Below are 16,420 nucleotides of genomic sequence, written 5' to 3'. Positions count from 1 at the left end.
TGGCCCACAAATACATTGAATGAACCTGCATGATCCAAGTTCTCAAATAGAGCGTGCATTATTTTCCTTGGAACAAAGAAGGCTGAGGGATGACTTAGTTGAGGTGTACAGATCTATGAGGGGAAAAGATAGAGTGGACAGGATAATTATGAGGGGAAGAGTTAAGAGTGGACAGGATAAAATTGTTTCCCTTGGTGGAGAAATCTAGAACCAGGAGACATTGAGTCAAGGTAACTGGCAGAAGATGTAGCAGGGACATAAGGAAGAACTTTTTTTACGCAGAGGATTGTGGGAGTCTGGGATTCATGCCAGAGTTGGGTTTGGAGACAAAGACCCTAACCTCTTAGAAAAAGTACCTGATCTGCAACTAAAGTGCTTTAAGCTACAGGGCTATGGACCAGGTGCAGGAAAGTGGGATTAGAAAGGGCACCAGAATGGCATGGACAAGATGGGCCAAATGGCCTCCTTCTGTGCTGTAACTTTTCCAAGGTTCTAAATCAGCTAGCAGGGCTGAGTGACATCATGGTGGCACCATTACAGAGGCTTATGGTACATGTAGTAGATACCAGTGCGCGTATCTTTCTCAGCATGAGGCACTGCCCAGGCTGCACCAGAAGCTGATGGAGATGATGGACACCCCACTCCAGGGCCTCCAGCTTTCATAGCGCTGTCTCCAGAAGGACTATGGATCCAAATTTCATGCCCATAACAACACCCCAGAACTAAGAACTCAAATGAATGAAAGAAATGGGGCTAAACAGAGAAATTAGTGGCCTTGAATCACCTCATTCCCAGATTAAAAGAGTAGGAGCTACTTGCTGGAAACCTTGTGAAGTCCCTTCCCTCTTTATTCAGAAAATCGAGTCTCGAGTTATCCCCAATGGCATGGCGACTATATGCAGTATTTGGTGTGGTACCAAATCGGACAAACAAGGAAAACCCGTTTCAAATACCAATTAGCTAGTCCTTTTTTCATTTTGCCTGAGGCTACAAAGAAAGGATAAGTCGGGCAGCACGGTAGCGCAGTGGTTAGCATTGCTGCCTCACGGCACCGAGGTCCCAGGTTCGATCCCAGCTCTGGGTCACTGTCCGTGTGGAGTTTGCACATTAGAACATACAGGACCGAAGGAGGCCCCATCGAGTCTGCACCGACCCACTTAAGCCCTCACTTCCACCCTTTCCCCCTAACCCAATAACCCGTCCTAACCATTTTGGACCCTAAGGGCAATTTAGCATAGCCAATCCACCTAACCTGCACGTCTTTGGACTGTGGGAGAAAACCGGGGCACCCGGAGGAAACCCACGCAGACACGGGGAGAACGTGCAGACTCCGCACAGACAGTGCCCCAGCGGGGAATCGAACCTGGAACCCTGGCGCTGTGAATCCAGTGCTAATCGCTATGCTACCGTGCTGCTCCATTCTCCTCGTGTTTGCGTGGGTTTCGACCCCGCAACCCAAAGATGTGCAGGGTAGGTGGATTGGCCTTGCTAAATTGCCCCTTAATTGGAAAAAAAATGAATTGGGTACACTAAATTCTTTTTAAAAGGAAAGGATAAGTCTGTAAGAGAAATAGTTTCAAGTCATTTCCAGGAAGATAATTTGAAGTAGGTTCTTGGTTGTAATTGCTTCATAGCAACCCACACTGAACAATGCATGTACGTGGATGTCAGATGAAGATCAGTCTAAAAGTAAAATGATCCAGGTTCACACCTACACACTCACTTGGAGGATTAGTAGGTGTAATGTGGGGAGGGGGTAGGTTTTACACACCACATGAATTGAATCCACATTGTCGTCACTTCAGCAGAGGAAGAGGTATGGAGAAATTGAATGGTAGAAGAAAATATTAGTTGAAACCAACCACTGACTATAATCAGTTGTGTTTCCACAAAGATTTTAGCCGGTCTCAAGTTGCACAATGCTGGTGACATGCGACACACATTTACTATAATTTAGGCAATTACTTAATTAATGCTTTAAACGTAATGCTTATATGCACTCTCGATGAGGGGACATAACTAAATTGCACTTTGAATTGCCGGAAGTAATGAGCGTAAACGATATCTGTACACAGTCGAACAGTGTGCAGAACCTTGCTAGTTAAAAATGTTTAATAACTATTCCAATCTAAATTATTGCGAGCTATCAAGTTATGGATTAAAAGGCTTCAGCAGATTCTGATTTGTAACAGCCGAAGATCATATCAACATCCTCAGGGTTTATGGAGAGATTTGCCAACCCACAATCTGACCAACTTTCATACTCGACAGAATAGCTGGTCTGGATTTGCATCTTATTAAGAGAGTGTGCATATTAATGTTTTAAAAATAAAACATTTTTTTAAATGGAATATCCATTTATTATGCAAATTTCAACATAACAAAATGGAATTACCTTCTATCATGATGCCAAGCAAGGAAACTCAGCGAGATACAAATGCTGGCCAGGCAGATTAGACTACAATATCAATACCTTTTTTCATTGTTACATCCAACATACAAACACAAACTCATTTAAAGCATCTGAAATGGTGTTCTTTTATAAGAGTATACAACTTTTACACTGCATCATTTGAGTAAGTGGGCAACATCAATTACACATTGATTCTTTTCAAGATGCTTTAATTATTTTCCAGAAACAAAGGTGCCAAAAAGAAGGGAAAGCATCTTGGGCTTAACACATCAGGCTGAGTCTATGAACTCTGCTCACATACCATTTGTAGGATTAAACTCTATGCACTGGGAAAGCCATACTATATGAAAATAAAGATTTTGTGCTGTTGAATGTTTGATTATTTGCCATTATCTAGTACAAATCTCAGATTCTCTGTACAAGACAATGTGTTAAGCTACCAACTGAATGCCTTCAATTAGTCAAAATCTGATAAAATATCATACAAAAGCGCAGGCCAAAAGATTATTCCAGTCCACTGGGTCAATCCCAAAGTCTTTCTTAAACGGTGGGGCAAAGTAATAAAAACAATAATGCACCCACTGTTTTACAAAACTATGCCTAGAAATTATCTGGTTATTGGCCATCATAACAGTGAAATTCTATTTACACAGCATGGTAACTGCAATGTATATTTGTGCCTTTCCTTCTTACCTACTGGATCCTTGCCAATAGTGTGCAGTGGCAAGTAGTGTACTGGTGGTCGAGCACTCACCTTCCCTGCAGCCAAAGGACGACAGCAAATGTAAACATTTGCAAGCGGCTGCACTTCTACCCTTGGAAGAACAGAGAATCATTACCTTCAAGGGCCAGTGGCAGAGGTACTGCCTTGTTTACAGTGTAGCCAGCATTGCAGGCCCATCAGTGGTAGCAACAATGTATTTGGAAGGGCATTTAAACCAAAACGTTTCTTAGACATCTCCAGGAGGTTGAGTTTAAGACTAATCTGGAAGGCATTTTGGGCATGTAGGGTAGTGCGCTTTTGACATTATGTTTAGTTGAGCAGAATTAGCTTACACACAACTATAGTTAGTGTACAGCTTTCCACATTTTTGTAAACTAAATATATATTTTATATATATATATGTATATCTTAGATTAATTCACCTAACAGAACACAAGATTCAACAAATAATAAACCAATGAATGAAAATGATCCCACAGACCACAGTTAACAGAACATAACTTATTTCACATTAGCGGCATGTTGAGGCAACTGGTGTGCAAAAACATTACTAAAGAGATGAATTTCAATAGGCATTTTTATTCTTTTATGGGATGTAGGCACCACTGGCAAGGCCAGCCATTTGTTGCCCATCCCTAATGCTGTTGAGAAAGTGGCAGTGAGCCACGTTCTTGAACTGTCCTTGTTCATCTGCTGTAGGTACACTCAGAGGTTCCAAGATTTTGATCTCACGACAGTGAAAGGAATGTCAATACAGTTCCAAGTCAGGATCATGTGTGGCTTGGAGGGGAACTTACATGCACTCGAAATGCCCATCACATGCAGTTACCGGCAACTAATGCTTCAGTAGAGTACAAAAAACTAGTTAAAAATAGGAAGGAATATAGAAGGCTGAACAAAGAACTTCCATGTCTTATGCATAATGGGGACTAAACAATAATAATCTTTTATTGTCACACATAGGCTTACATTAACACTGCAATGAAGTTTCTGTGAAAAGCCCCCAGTCGCCACATTCCAGCGCCTGTTCGGGTACATTGAGGGAGAATTCAGAATGCCCAATTCACTTAACAGCACGTCTTTCGGGACTTGTGGGAGGAAACCGGAGCACCCGGAGGAAACCCACGCAGGTACAGGGAGAATGTGCAGACTCCACACAGACAGTGACCCAAGCCGAGAATCGATCCCGGGCCGTGGCACAGTGAAGCAACAGTGCTAACCACTGTGCTACTGTGCCGCCCACAGGAGGAAGCTGGTGCAAATCACACTTAAAGGAAGGGGATAAAATACCATCTCTTCAGAAAGAAAGAAAAAGTGACCAAAGCTTTCTATTACGAGTGACAAAGAAAGCACACCTATGGAAATGTCAGATTATAAATTGTTACTTTAATATATAGATATAATACACTGTAAATGGTTATATTTTTAATTGTGTAAGTTCACTTTGTATGGCTACCCATAATATTGTGCAACAGATAAAAACTGTATTTGTTTCTACCTTTACCTACATTCATGAAATTTGATCAACAAATATTTGAGCAAATGTCTTATTCAGCAGTCCTTAAAAAATTGTTCCCAATATGCTGGAAATCCAAAGGGAATATCCACACATTCATCTATGTCCCAATCCATCGCTGAGACCTCAGAAGAAGGTACTATCATCTTGCCTGAGGGGGGAGCAGCAGATGAAGAAGAGGGACTGTATACCATGAGCATCAATATCCAAGAAGCATAACGCAGCCAGGAAAACGTCATCTCAATTGCAGGATCCTCCAAAGGCCACTTCACAAAAGAATGATGTCATCCCCCACTACACCTGGAAAACATGAAGGGACACATCAGCCACATGGGTCAGGAGCTGTCCCCTCAACCCTCCACCCATCTTTAAGCTGCATATAACTCATTCTGTATCTACTCTGGGAGTGTTTGCTGACACTGGGTATCTGAAATAAGAAGTGATCCATTAAACTGATAAGCCTTAAATTGAGCATTAAAATGTGCACGCATATGTGGGGTGTATCATCTGTTCAACTTAGGGCTGGTGGGTGGAAATGGCCATGACCACAGGAGGGAACACCTAGCAGGTTCTATCCTTAGCTTATGCAGAGTTATCCTATGACATGCAACATGGTACTGAGCTGCATGTAAAAAAGAGGCCAGGTTCCATTTCTACCTTGAGGATCTTGTTCGAATTGTGCATTAGGGGTCCGATAAGTTAGCTTAGTGTCCCTGAGCTAGAGAGGGGGAAAGTCAACCAATGTACCTTCTCCTGATCACTGTCCAGTCACTCCTGCTATAGCGTATGTAAATTGAATGAGAGTCAGGTGCAGGCCGTGATGCCTCATCAACTGAATACCCTGCCAACATTTGCACTTGGACATGGAAGGGCCACTGGGATGAGATCCCCAGGGAGAGTCACTGCCCATGGAATAGAGAGGAGGAAATGCAAATGGAGTGATATTAACCTAGAGCAGCATGCCACATAGCCAGTTGTAACTCTGATTTTCACAAGATCATAAGAAAAGCAACAGGAGACTTGGCCCTTCAAAACTCTTCCGTCATTCAATAAGATCATGGTTGATCTACTTCAATTCGATCTGCCTGTCAAATCTTCATTTCCTTTGTATTCAAAAATCCAATGATCTCTAAACTGATTAAGATAAACAACTGAGAATTCATACCCCTTTGGAGTAGAGAATTTCAAAGATTCACAAACATTTTAGTGAAGAAATGTTTTCACATCTCAGTTCTGAATGGTTCAGTCCCTTATTCGGAGATGGTGAATCAGTATTCCACATCTACCGGTCAAGCTCTCAATACTTCATTTACATCAATGAACTCATCTCTCATTCTTCTAAATTCTGGAGACTAGAGGCTGAATCTGGTCAATCTTTCCTCATAGGCCATTCCCCCTCCCCCCCTAGAGGATGGTTTAGTCAAGCTTTGTTACATTCTCTCAAAAGTATATTCTTCTTTAGGTAAGAATACCAAGAATGTACACAGTGCTCCGGTTGTAGTGACTGTTGCTACGCTAGTTACACAGTTAGTCCAAAAATGAGCTGTTTGTTCATACTTTGTTTTGTGTCAGTTATCAAATTCTCAATCCATGCCATTCTATCAACTCCAATCGCATCAGCCCTAATTCTGTGTAATAAGCACTGGTTATAATCAATAACTACATCCACTGGTTTCCCCCTTATTAATTGCAACCGTACAAAACTTTAACAGATTTTACAAGCAAAATTTCTCAAATCTGTGTTTACTCTCCCCACTCTCATGATTTTCTGAGTGCTCTGGTGCTATGTCCCTGATGGACTGTAGCAAGTGTCCTACCATTAATGCCAAGAGTTCTTTGTCCTCTTGAGTAGCAGAAGTATGACTGCTAACTTCCATTCTGCAAGAACCATTCTGAAATCTGGGGAATTCTAGAACATCAAAAGCAATGAAACGATTATCTCTCTGCCACCTCTCTTGATAACCTAGCGCATAGGTATCAGATGAAAGGGATTTGCTGGTCTTGATTCCTATTAAGTTTCTCAGTTCCATTGCCTTTTTAGTAGGAATAGAAGTTCCTCATTTTAACGAGAACCTTGTTTTCCCAGTATTTCGGAAATAATTTTGTCTTCTACCACGAAGACAGAAACAAAGTATCTGTTTAATGTCACTGCTATTTCCTCATCACTGATTGGTGAAGGTTGAATTTGACCGAATATGGGATCAAGGAGTCCTAACAAAACTGGAGTCAATGAGAATGAGGGGGAAAACACACCACTAATTGGAGTCATACCAAGCGCAGAGAAAGATGGTTGTCGTTACTGGAGGTCAATCATCTCATTCCCAAGACATCTCTGCAGGTGTCCTTCAGGGTAGTGTCCTCAGCTCAACCATCTTCAGCTGCTTCATGACTGATCTTCTCGCCAACATAAGGTCACAGTGGAGATGATCGCTGATGATTGCACAATGTTCAGTACCGTTCACGACTCCACAGATAATGAAGCAGTCCATGTCCATATGCAGTAAAATCTGGACAATATTCATGGTTGAGGTGATGAGTAGCAAGTTACATTCGTGCCACAGAAGTGCCAGGCAATGACCATCTCCTATAAGAAAGAACGCAACCATGTCCCCTTGACATTCAATGACATTACCATTTTTGAATCCCCAACTGTTAACATCCTTGGGCGACCATTGATCACAAACTGAACTGGACCATCCAAATAAATACTGTAGCTACAACGCAGGTCAGTGGCTGGGAATTCTGCAGAGTACTCACCTTCTGCACATCATCTGCCAACTTAAACATTCACTCCCCCCACCACCAACACATAGTGGCAGCAGTGTGTATAATCTACAAGTTGCACTGCAGCAATTTATAAGGGAAACTTCAGGAAAAAAAGTGCAACAAATTCCCGGGGACTGATGGCCAACAGCCGAAGGTTCGAAAGGAAATAGCTGTATAGATAATAATGTGTCAGCTGTAATTTCTCAAAATTCATTGGATTTGAGAACGGCCCCAGTAGATTGGAAGTTCACGAATGTTACTCCACGTTTCAAGAGAGGGAGAGAGGAAACAGGAAACTACGGGCCAGTTAGCCTAAAATCAGTTGTTGGGAAAATGATGGGATCTATTATTAAGGTAGTGTTACCAATGCACTTAGAAAAGCACGTACGATTAGAACAAGTCAACATGGTTTTACTAAAGGAAAATCCTGGTTAAAAAATCTATCGGAGTATTTTGAGGATATAACTTGTAAGATAGATAATGGGCAACCAGGAAATGTAGTACACCAATATTTCCAAACGGCTTTCAATAAAGAGCCACACAAAAGGTCAATAGGCAAGATAAGTGTGCATGGAGTTGTAGGTAATATATTAGCCTTGATAGAGGATTGGTTATTAGATGGAAGCAAAGAATGGGCATAATTGGGACTTTTTCCAAGATGGCAGTCGTGAATAGTAAAGTACCACAAAGATTAGTGCATTTACCTCAGCTATTTACATTCCATATTAATTACTTAGATGTAGAGACATAAAATAATGTATCCGTATTTTGCTGATGACATAAAGCTAGGTGGTAAAGTAAGCTGTGTTGAGGACACAAGAGGCTGCAAAGAGATATAGACAGGTTAAGGGTTAAGTGAGTGGGCAACTGTTAGGAAAACAAAGGTAATTTTAAGGGATTTATATTTTGTATTGGTAAACATTAGATACAAGGTACAGTTTTAGGTGTGTTTAATTTAATTTTTCTGCGCCTGGAAGAATAAAACTGATAGTTCGATTCATGTTGGACAAAGGTGTTTGCATATGTGAGGATTGGTTATGTTCCAACTCCATTTCCATTGTGCTTAAAGAGGGCCACAGCGTGAAGAAGAAATAAAAGGCATTAGCATGCAAGTGTTGCTTAGCAACTCAGACCTTGTAAGGTAGAGAAGCTTTCAAGTTTTAGTTTTAGCTGAATTTGTTGGCAGTTGGAGACAAGACCTTGGGGGAGTGATAATCATTCAACTCAGCCAGAAGAAAGACTGGACAGGATGGGAGCTGCAAAGAGGCAGGTTTTCTAAAGTTACAGTCAGGAATTGGGACAGAAAGAGTTAAGAAGACTGAAGTATGTGATCAGAGAGCAAGGTATTGTTGAGAAAAATTCCAGGGAGATTAAACAAAGCGTTCTGAGTTAAAGAGATAATTGCAGTAACTAGATTTAAGTGGGACAAAGGCCTTCAAAAGTAAAGCAAACGTATGATGCCATTTTAATCCAATCTACGAATCGAGAGTTAAAGCAATTGTGAGTTGTTCGCACAGCAGTCAAGACAAAGAAATCTTAAAGGGGTTAGTGTAAAATACTGGACAGGATTCGCTGTTAAAACGAGCAGAAGCTTTATTTAAAAGTGTCACTTGGAAAATCTGGTCTTGATTTTGAAATGCAAACCATTATTGCGTTAGGAGATTTAAAGCGTGTTTTTAGAAATGGAGTTTGGAAAATCTCATGTGACAATCATCTGGGAGAATTCTGAAGAGAAATCCACAGACACTAACTTGGGTTCAAAGCGGAATGTGTATTTGACTTCTCTCATCATTTGGCTGCGGCACACCACATTCCTGCCATTTCTAACGAAACTTACTTTAGGTATTTAATTAATTTAAATTTATATATCCAATCAACAAGCTCACAGTTTTTTTTTTCATTTATTGATCTAGTTTAAGTTATAATAATCTTTATGGTCACAAGCAGGCATACATTAACACTGCAATGAAGTTACTGTGAAAATCCCCTGGTCGCCACATTCTGCCACCTGTTCGGGAGAATTCAGAATGTCCAAATTACCCAACAGCACGTCTTCGGAACTTGTGGGAGGAAACTGGAGCACCCGGAGGAAACCCACACAGACGTGGGGAGAACGTGCAGAGGCAGTGACCCAAGCCGGGAATCTAACCTGGGACCCTGGTGCTGTGAAGCCATAGTGCTCACCACTATGCTAACGTGCTGCCCCAAGTAACTAAATGAAATGGCGCTCACCCCACCGGCCCATGTCCTGATGTCACTTTACAATATGTTTTCAGCTCCTGCTCTCAGACTCACAGTGGCACAATGTCTTCTCTAACTTTTTTTAATTGTTCCTGCTCAGGGTTCCAGTTTATTTGGGCTTTGAAAATGTAACCAGTCTAATTGACACCTCAGGCCTTCCGTAGTCATGTGGCCATGCCATGATTCTGCCTCTGGAGACAGATATCTAAGGTTAGTTGAAAAAAACCTCTCCCAGAAACAAACACTAATGAAGACTGCTGTCCTTGTACTTGCAACATAATGTCGGGAGAGAATGGCAGAAAATAGATTTTTGATATCTGAAAAAGGAGATGAGAAGACAATGAGAATCGAGGAACACAGCAAGATTCAAAATCTGCAAACAGCTGCTGAAATGAACAAAGAAAAATGGTCAAAAGGCTGCAAGGGACAAAGGAAAGGCACGTACAGGCTGCAAGTGAAATTATTTGCTGCAGAGAAAAGGAAACACAGACAAAGGCTGCAAGTAAATACGGAATAAAAATGGATGCAGTAAATTTTCCAATCCCATCTCCAGCCAGTTGAAAAATGATGCATTGCAAAATTGGCAGTTTTTCCAGTTACAATGGCAAATCTATGAGAAATAATAAGAGTACATACACTTTTAACACTGCAGGGGAGGGGCTACGAATATAAGGCACCCTAAATCTAACAGATGAGCAAAGAAAAAGGATAAGAGATTTTGAAAACAAAAATGCACATGGTGTACCCCTAATTAATGCTATATATGAAATCAATGTATTCAACATGAGAGCTTAGAGTGAAAACTTTGAACATGATACATCATGGCAGGAATGCAGCTAGCAGAATCACGTGAATTTGGAAGCTAAAAAATGATCTGCTTAAAGATAGTTTGGCTCAAGGAGTGAGACACCACACAGTGGGAGCCGGTCTACTGAAAGAACAGAAACTGATGCTAATGAAAGCGATAGATGTGTGCCGAAATGCAAAATTGCAAAACGTCATCCAGAGCACATATATGCTATGTATAATGAGATACATTATGCTGAAGACATTGCAGGTCAAAATAGGTGAGCAATTGCCGACAAACGGCAAGCTACAAATACTGTGGAGGAAAGCAAGCACAGGAATACAAAGGTTAATGCCTGGCCAGAAAAAGCAAAACAAGCCTTTACAAATCGCCACTGATATCAGTGGACACACAGGATGAAGAATTATACACTATACAAGAGGTCGATTCAGTCAAGTCCATAGATGACAAATGGTTAATGACTATTACCAAGTCGACCACAGACGGAATGTATCAAGTGAACAAGAAGTGTCACATAGCCACTGGAGTGCCATACAACATAATGACCTTCACACGTCGGTGTGAAGTGATTCAATGTAGTGATCTGAAAATGAAGTAATCAAAAACAAGCCTGAGGTTATATAGATTGGAAGGCTCATGGAATCCCTACAGTGCAGAAGGAGGCTTTTCGGCCCATTGAGTCTGCATCGCCACCTTCCCTAGGTCCACGCCTCAAACCTATGCCCATAACCCCACCTAATTTTTGGACACTAAGGGTAATTTAGCATGGCAAATCCACCTAACTTGCATATCTTTGGATTGTGGGAGGAAACTGAAGCAGCTGGAGGAGACGCACAAAGACAGGGAGAACGTGCAAACTCCACACAGACAATCACCAGAGATTGGAATTGAACCCGAGTCCCTGGTGCTGTGATGCAGCAGTGCTAACGATTGTGCTACACACAACGGCACAAGACTAAAAAAGAAAGGATGAATTAGTCTGACAACTCAATGCAATGACAAGAAGGAAAATTCTGAGGTCCAGATCATAGGCAAGCCGTAATGGCCATTCATCTCAGCTGAAGCAAGTCTAAAGCTTGGGCTGGTAACCCTGAATGTGCCAGAGAAAGGGCAACAAAGAACCGCAGAGAAAAGAAAGACAAAATGGCCGCAGAGAGAGGAAGACAAGAGGGCCGCAGGGAGAGGAAGACAAGACGGCCGCATAGAGAGGAAGACAAGAGGACCGCAGAGAGAGGAAGACAAGAGGACCGCAGAGAGAGGAAGACAAGAGGACCCCGCAGAGAGAGGAAGACAAGAGGACCCCAGAGTGAGGAAGACAAAAGACCCCAGAGAGAGGGACAATATTCAAGCAAACTGAAAGATAGTTGTCGACCACATCAATGCAATGAAATGCGCTGAAGGGCAAGTTTCCAGCTGAGTCTATACCTTTGAAAACACAAGAGAAACTGAAATCTTCAATAAACCAAGCTGTGTGGTATCTGACAAAACACATTTCAGAGGCAACTCAAGGGAAGAAAGGCCCACAACTCCACAGTTGGCAAACTGAAAGTGGGAGTTAAAAAACACAACCAACTAAACCACAGGCATACCGAACAACGAGCAAATCGGCCAGTCGGGAAAACGGATCTCACCAGCTGTACTGAGCACAGGACTATCACCCAGAGTCCCCAACAACTGACATGGAACAACAGCAGTCGCCACGGGCTACAGGAACAACACTCTACAAAGAACATCAAAAAAAAGAGGATATTTGCATCTTTAGTTCAATATAAAAGGGTTTTGATATGTAACCAGTCTGATTAACATCTCAGAATTTCTGCCGTAATGTGACCATGCCATGACTCTGCCTCTGGCTCTGCCTCTGGAGGCAGACAGCTAAAGATCAGTTCAATGAAACCTCTGACAGAAACACACATTAATAAAAATTGCTGTTTTTATACTTGCAACACAATTCTTTAACAGGTGCAAGCTCAGCCCTTATTGCAGCACAATATACCCCTTTCCTACCCCAGAATTTCTAACTGCACTTGGATATTCATTTCATGCCCCACTCTAAAGTCTTGAACACATAATCCAGACCAACATTCCAATTTTTAATATTGCATTGTTGGAGGTGCCGTAATTCAAACTAAATGTCAAACCAATGCTTTGTCTGCCATCTCAAGTAAATGTAAAAGATTAACAGCACAACTCAAAGACAAGTAGGGGAGTTTTCCAATGTCTTGACCTGTGTGAATTGGGAGAGGGTGAGGACTGTGTGAGGTGCAGGGATAGGAGGGGATGATGACTGTGTGAAGTGCAGGGAGGGGAGGGGAGGGGATGATGACAGTGTGTTGGTGGAGGGGGGGGGGGAAAGAGGGGAGAGAGATGATAACAGAGTTGGTGGGGGGGGGGGGGGAGAAGATAACTGTGTTGGTGGAGGGGGGGGGTGATGACTGTGTGTTTGTGGAGGGGGGATGATGACTGCGTGTTGGTAGAGGGGGGGGGATGATGACGGTGTGTTGGTGGAGGGGGGGGATGATGACTGCGTGTTGGTGGAGGGGGGCGGATGATGACTGCGTGTTGGTGGAGGGGGGCGGATGATGACTGCGTGTTGGTGGAGTGGGGGGGATGATGACTGCGTGTTGGTGGAGTGGGGGGGGATGATGACTGCGTGTTGGTGGAGGGGGGGGTGACGACTATGTTGGGGGAAGGGGATGATGACAGCGTGCGTTGGAGGAGGGGAGGGGATGATGACTCTGCATTGTGGGGAGGGGAGACATGGTGGCATGGTGGTTGGAACTGCTGCCTCACAGCACCAGGGACCCAGGTTTAATTCCAGCCTTGGGTGACTGTGTGGAGTTTGCACATTCTCCCAATGCCTGCTCCCGTTTCCTCCCACAGTCCAAAAATGTAGAGGTTAGGTGGATCGGTCATGTTAAATTGCCCCTTAGTGTACAAAGATGCACAGGTTAGGTGGGGTTATGGGGCTACAGGGATGGGGGGGGGGGGGGGGAAAGAGAGTGGGTGGAGTGCTCTTCCAGAGGGTCGGTGCAGACTTGTTGGGCCAAATGGCCTCATTCTACACCGTAGAAATTCTATGATTCTTTATAATCCCACAACCAACATCACTACCACAGATCATCTGGCTATTTATTTCATTGCTGTGTGCCATGGTTTGTGTGTACTTCAAAAATAATTGGTTGGCTTTGAAGTGATTTTGATGTGATGAAAGATACCATAGAAATGCAGGTGCTTTCTTCACTTGGGAAACAACATTAAGATTAAATACAAAATCAAGGTCAGATCTGCTTATTCATGTGGGCACAAAAGATCTCATTGCGCTATTGAAATAAGGACAAGGAGTTTTACCAATGTTCTGACCAATATCCCTACCTCAAACATCAGTGCAAAAAGTAAACAGATTAAGTGACTATTCCTTTCATGTGCTGTGCACAAATGGATTGTTTGCCATCTTACAAAAAGACTACACTTCAAAAGTAGCTAACTGGTTATGAAGAATTTTGAGGCAGCCTGAAGACGTGATAAGGCATTATAAAATTTGAATTAAAAAATAAATAAATAGTGGTTGGTTCACTTCAAATCTGTTGTGAGGCAGGATATAAAAGGAGGAGAAAAAAAACAGAAAAATCTACTATCCGTCTAGCTAATCCCAATGGTTAAAAATGGTGAGAACAAAAGATTGTCCGAAAGAGCTTTTAAAAAGGAATTTGGGTACAGTATGAACATACCTGATGCTCGATCAATGACTCCAGAAGCGAGATTGGATGACAATTGAAGGCTTTATTGGACTAGATGTTTCCCCCAGCAGAGCAGGTACAGAATGAAGCTCCTGGGGAGACACAGGCTCTTATACTCCGCCTTACTGGGCGGAACCAGCAGGCAGGCTTCACCAATGATCTTCCTGTCTCAGGTACCTCCCACATCAATGATCTTACAGCCTAAACCTAGGTACCGTAACACCCCTAATACCGACTACCACATTCACCTCCTGTTAAAAAATAAAAGTCCGGAGGGGGTGGTGCTCTCGTGTCATACGGTAGAGGTTATGGTGGTACAGTGTTTTGCCTTATTACATGTCACAACTATTTACAGTATTCATTTTACATGTACATATCAGAATGAAGCAATTAGTCGATCGGGGGCCCTGGTCGTCCTCTGTGATCGTCGCAGTTTCGGCGGTGATGCAGGCACTGGCTTGGGCATCCGTGACTCCGGGAGCGTGACTTTGGCTTCTTCGGTAGCTTCATCACCCCTGGGTGGGACCAGTGGAAGAACCGATCCACCTGGGAAGTGGGCAGCCGTGGGGTGCGCCGGTGGGAGGCGGGTGGGGATCCAGCGGGCGCCAGGTCCCGTAGGGAGACCGTATCCTGCCGGCCATCAGGGTACGCCACGTAGGCGTACTGAGGGTTAGCGTGAAGAAGGTGAGCTCTCTCTACCAATGGGTCCGACTTGTGCGCCCGCATGTGTTTGCGGAGCAGAATGGGTCCAGGAGCTGCCAGCCAGGTTGGGAGCGAGGTCCCGGAGGAGGATTTCCTAGGAAAGACAAAGAGACGTTCATTAGGTGTTTCGTTTGTCGTGGTACACAGCAGTGATCGGATGGAGTGGAGTGCATCGGGAAGGACCTCCTGCCAATGGGAGACTGGGTGATATCTGGACCGTAGGACCAGTAGGACGGTGTTCCAGACCGTTCCGTTCTCCTTCTCTACCTGTCCGTTTCCCCGGGGGTTATAACTGGTCGTCCTGCACGAGGCGATGCCCTTGCTGAGCAGGAATAGGCGCAGTTCGTCGCTCATGAAGGAGGACTCCCTATCACTGTATATTGAGGCGGGGAAACCGAACAGGGTAAAGATACTGTGGAGGGCTTTTACAACGGTGGCTGTGGTCATGTCGGGGCAGGGGATGGCGAATGGGAACCGGGAGTACTCGTCAATCACGTTCAGGAAGTACGTGGTGCGGTCGAGGGGAGGGGCCCTTTAAGTCCATACTGAGGCGTTCAAAGGGATGGGAAGCCTTTATCTGGTGCGCTTTCTCTGGCCTGTAGAAGTGCGGCTTGCACTCCGCGCAGATTTGGCAATTCCTGGTGGCGGTCCTGACCTCCTCAATGGAGTAGGGCAGGTTGCGGGTCTTAATGAAATGGAAGAATCGAGTGACCCCTGGGTGGCAGAGGTCCTCGTAGGGGGCCCGGAGTCGGTCCACTTGTGCATTGGCACATGTGCCACGGGATAGGGCATCAGGAGGCCCGTTTAGCTTCCCGGGACGATACAAGATCTCATATTTGTAGGTGGAGAGCTCGATCCTCCACCGTAAGATCTTATTGTTCTTTATCTTGCCCCGCTGTGCATTATCAAACATGAAAGCAACTGACCGTTGGTCAGTGAGGAGAGTGAATCTGCTGCCGGGCAGGTAATGCCTCCAGTGCCGCACAGCTTCTACTATGGCCTGGGCCTCATTTTCAACGGAGGAATGGCGGATTTCTGAAGCGTGGAGGATGCGTGAGAAGGCGGCCACAGGTCTGCCCGCTTGGTTGAGGGTGGCCGCCAGAGCTACGTCGGACGCGTCGCTCTCGACTTGGAAGGGAAGGGATTCATCGATTGCGTCCATCGTGGCCTTTACGATGTCCGCGTTTATGCGGCTGAAGGCCTGGCGGGCCTCTGCCGACAGGGGGAAAACCGAGAATTGGATTAGTGGGCGGGCCTTGTCCGCATAATTGAGGACCCACTGGGCGTAATATGAAAAAAATCCCAGGCACGTTTCAGGGCCTTGAAGCAGTGGGGGAGGGGAAACTCCATGACTCCATCATGCACTACGTAGCCGAGGATGGCTAGACGGTCGGTGCTGAACATGCATTTGTCCTTGTTGTAGGTTAAGTTAAGGGTTTTTGCAGTATGGAGGAATTTGCGGAGGTTGGTGTCGTGGTCCTGCTGGTAGTAGCCGCAGATGGTGACGTTG

At 44.1% G+C, this 16,420-nt stretch overlaps 1 protein-coding gene and 1 long non-coding RNA gene across 5 annotated transcripts in view; both read right to left on the bottom strand.

The window, feature by feature from the left end:
* Positions 1–16,420, bottom strand: part of slc36a4 (solute carrier family 36 member 4) — a 434,983-nt gene that overhangs the window by 236,301 nt on the left and 182,262 nt on the right. The gene's annotated exons all lie outside the window — the stretch shown is intronic.
* On the bottom strand, positions 4,504–14,603 carry LOC140391690 (uncharacterized). The gene is made up of 2 exons (XR_011935157.1): positions 14,200–14,603; positions 4,504–4,953 (listed from the first exon to the last, which is right to left on the bottom strand). It is a non-coding gene; the product is annotated as an uncharacterized lncRNA (long non-coding RNA).

Source organism: Scyliorhinus torazame, chromosome 15 (assembly GCF_047496885.1).
Source record: "Scyliorhinus torazame isolate Kashiwa2021f chromosome 15, sScyTor2.1, whole genome shotgun sequence".
In the NCBI taxonomy this organism is placed as follows: domain Eukaryota; kingdom Metazoa; phylum Chordata; class Chondrichthyes; order Carcharhiniformes; family Scyliorhinidae; genus Scyliorhinus; species Scyliorhinus torazame.
Note: the sequence above shows the minus strand (reverse complement) of the source record. Positions and strands in the feature narration are given on the sequence as shown.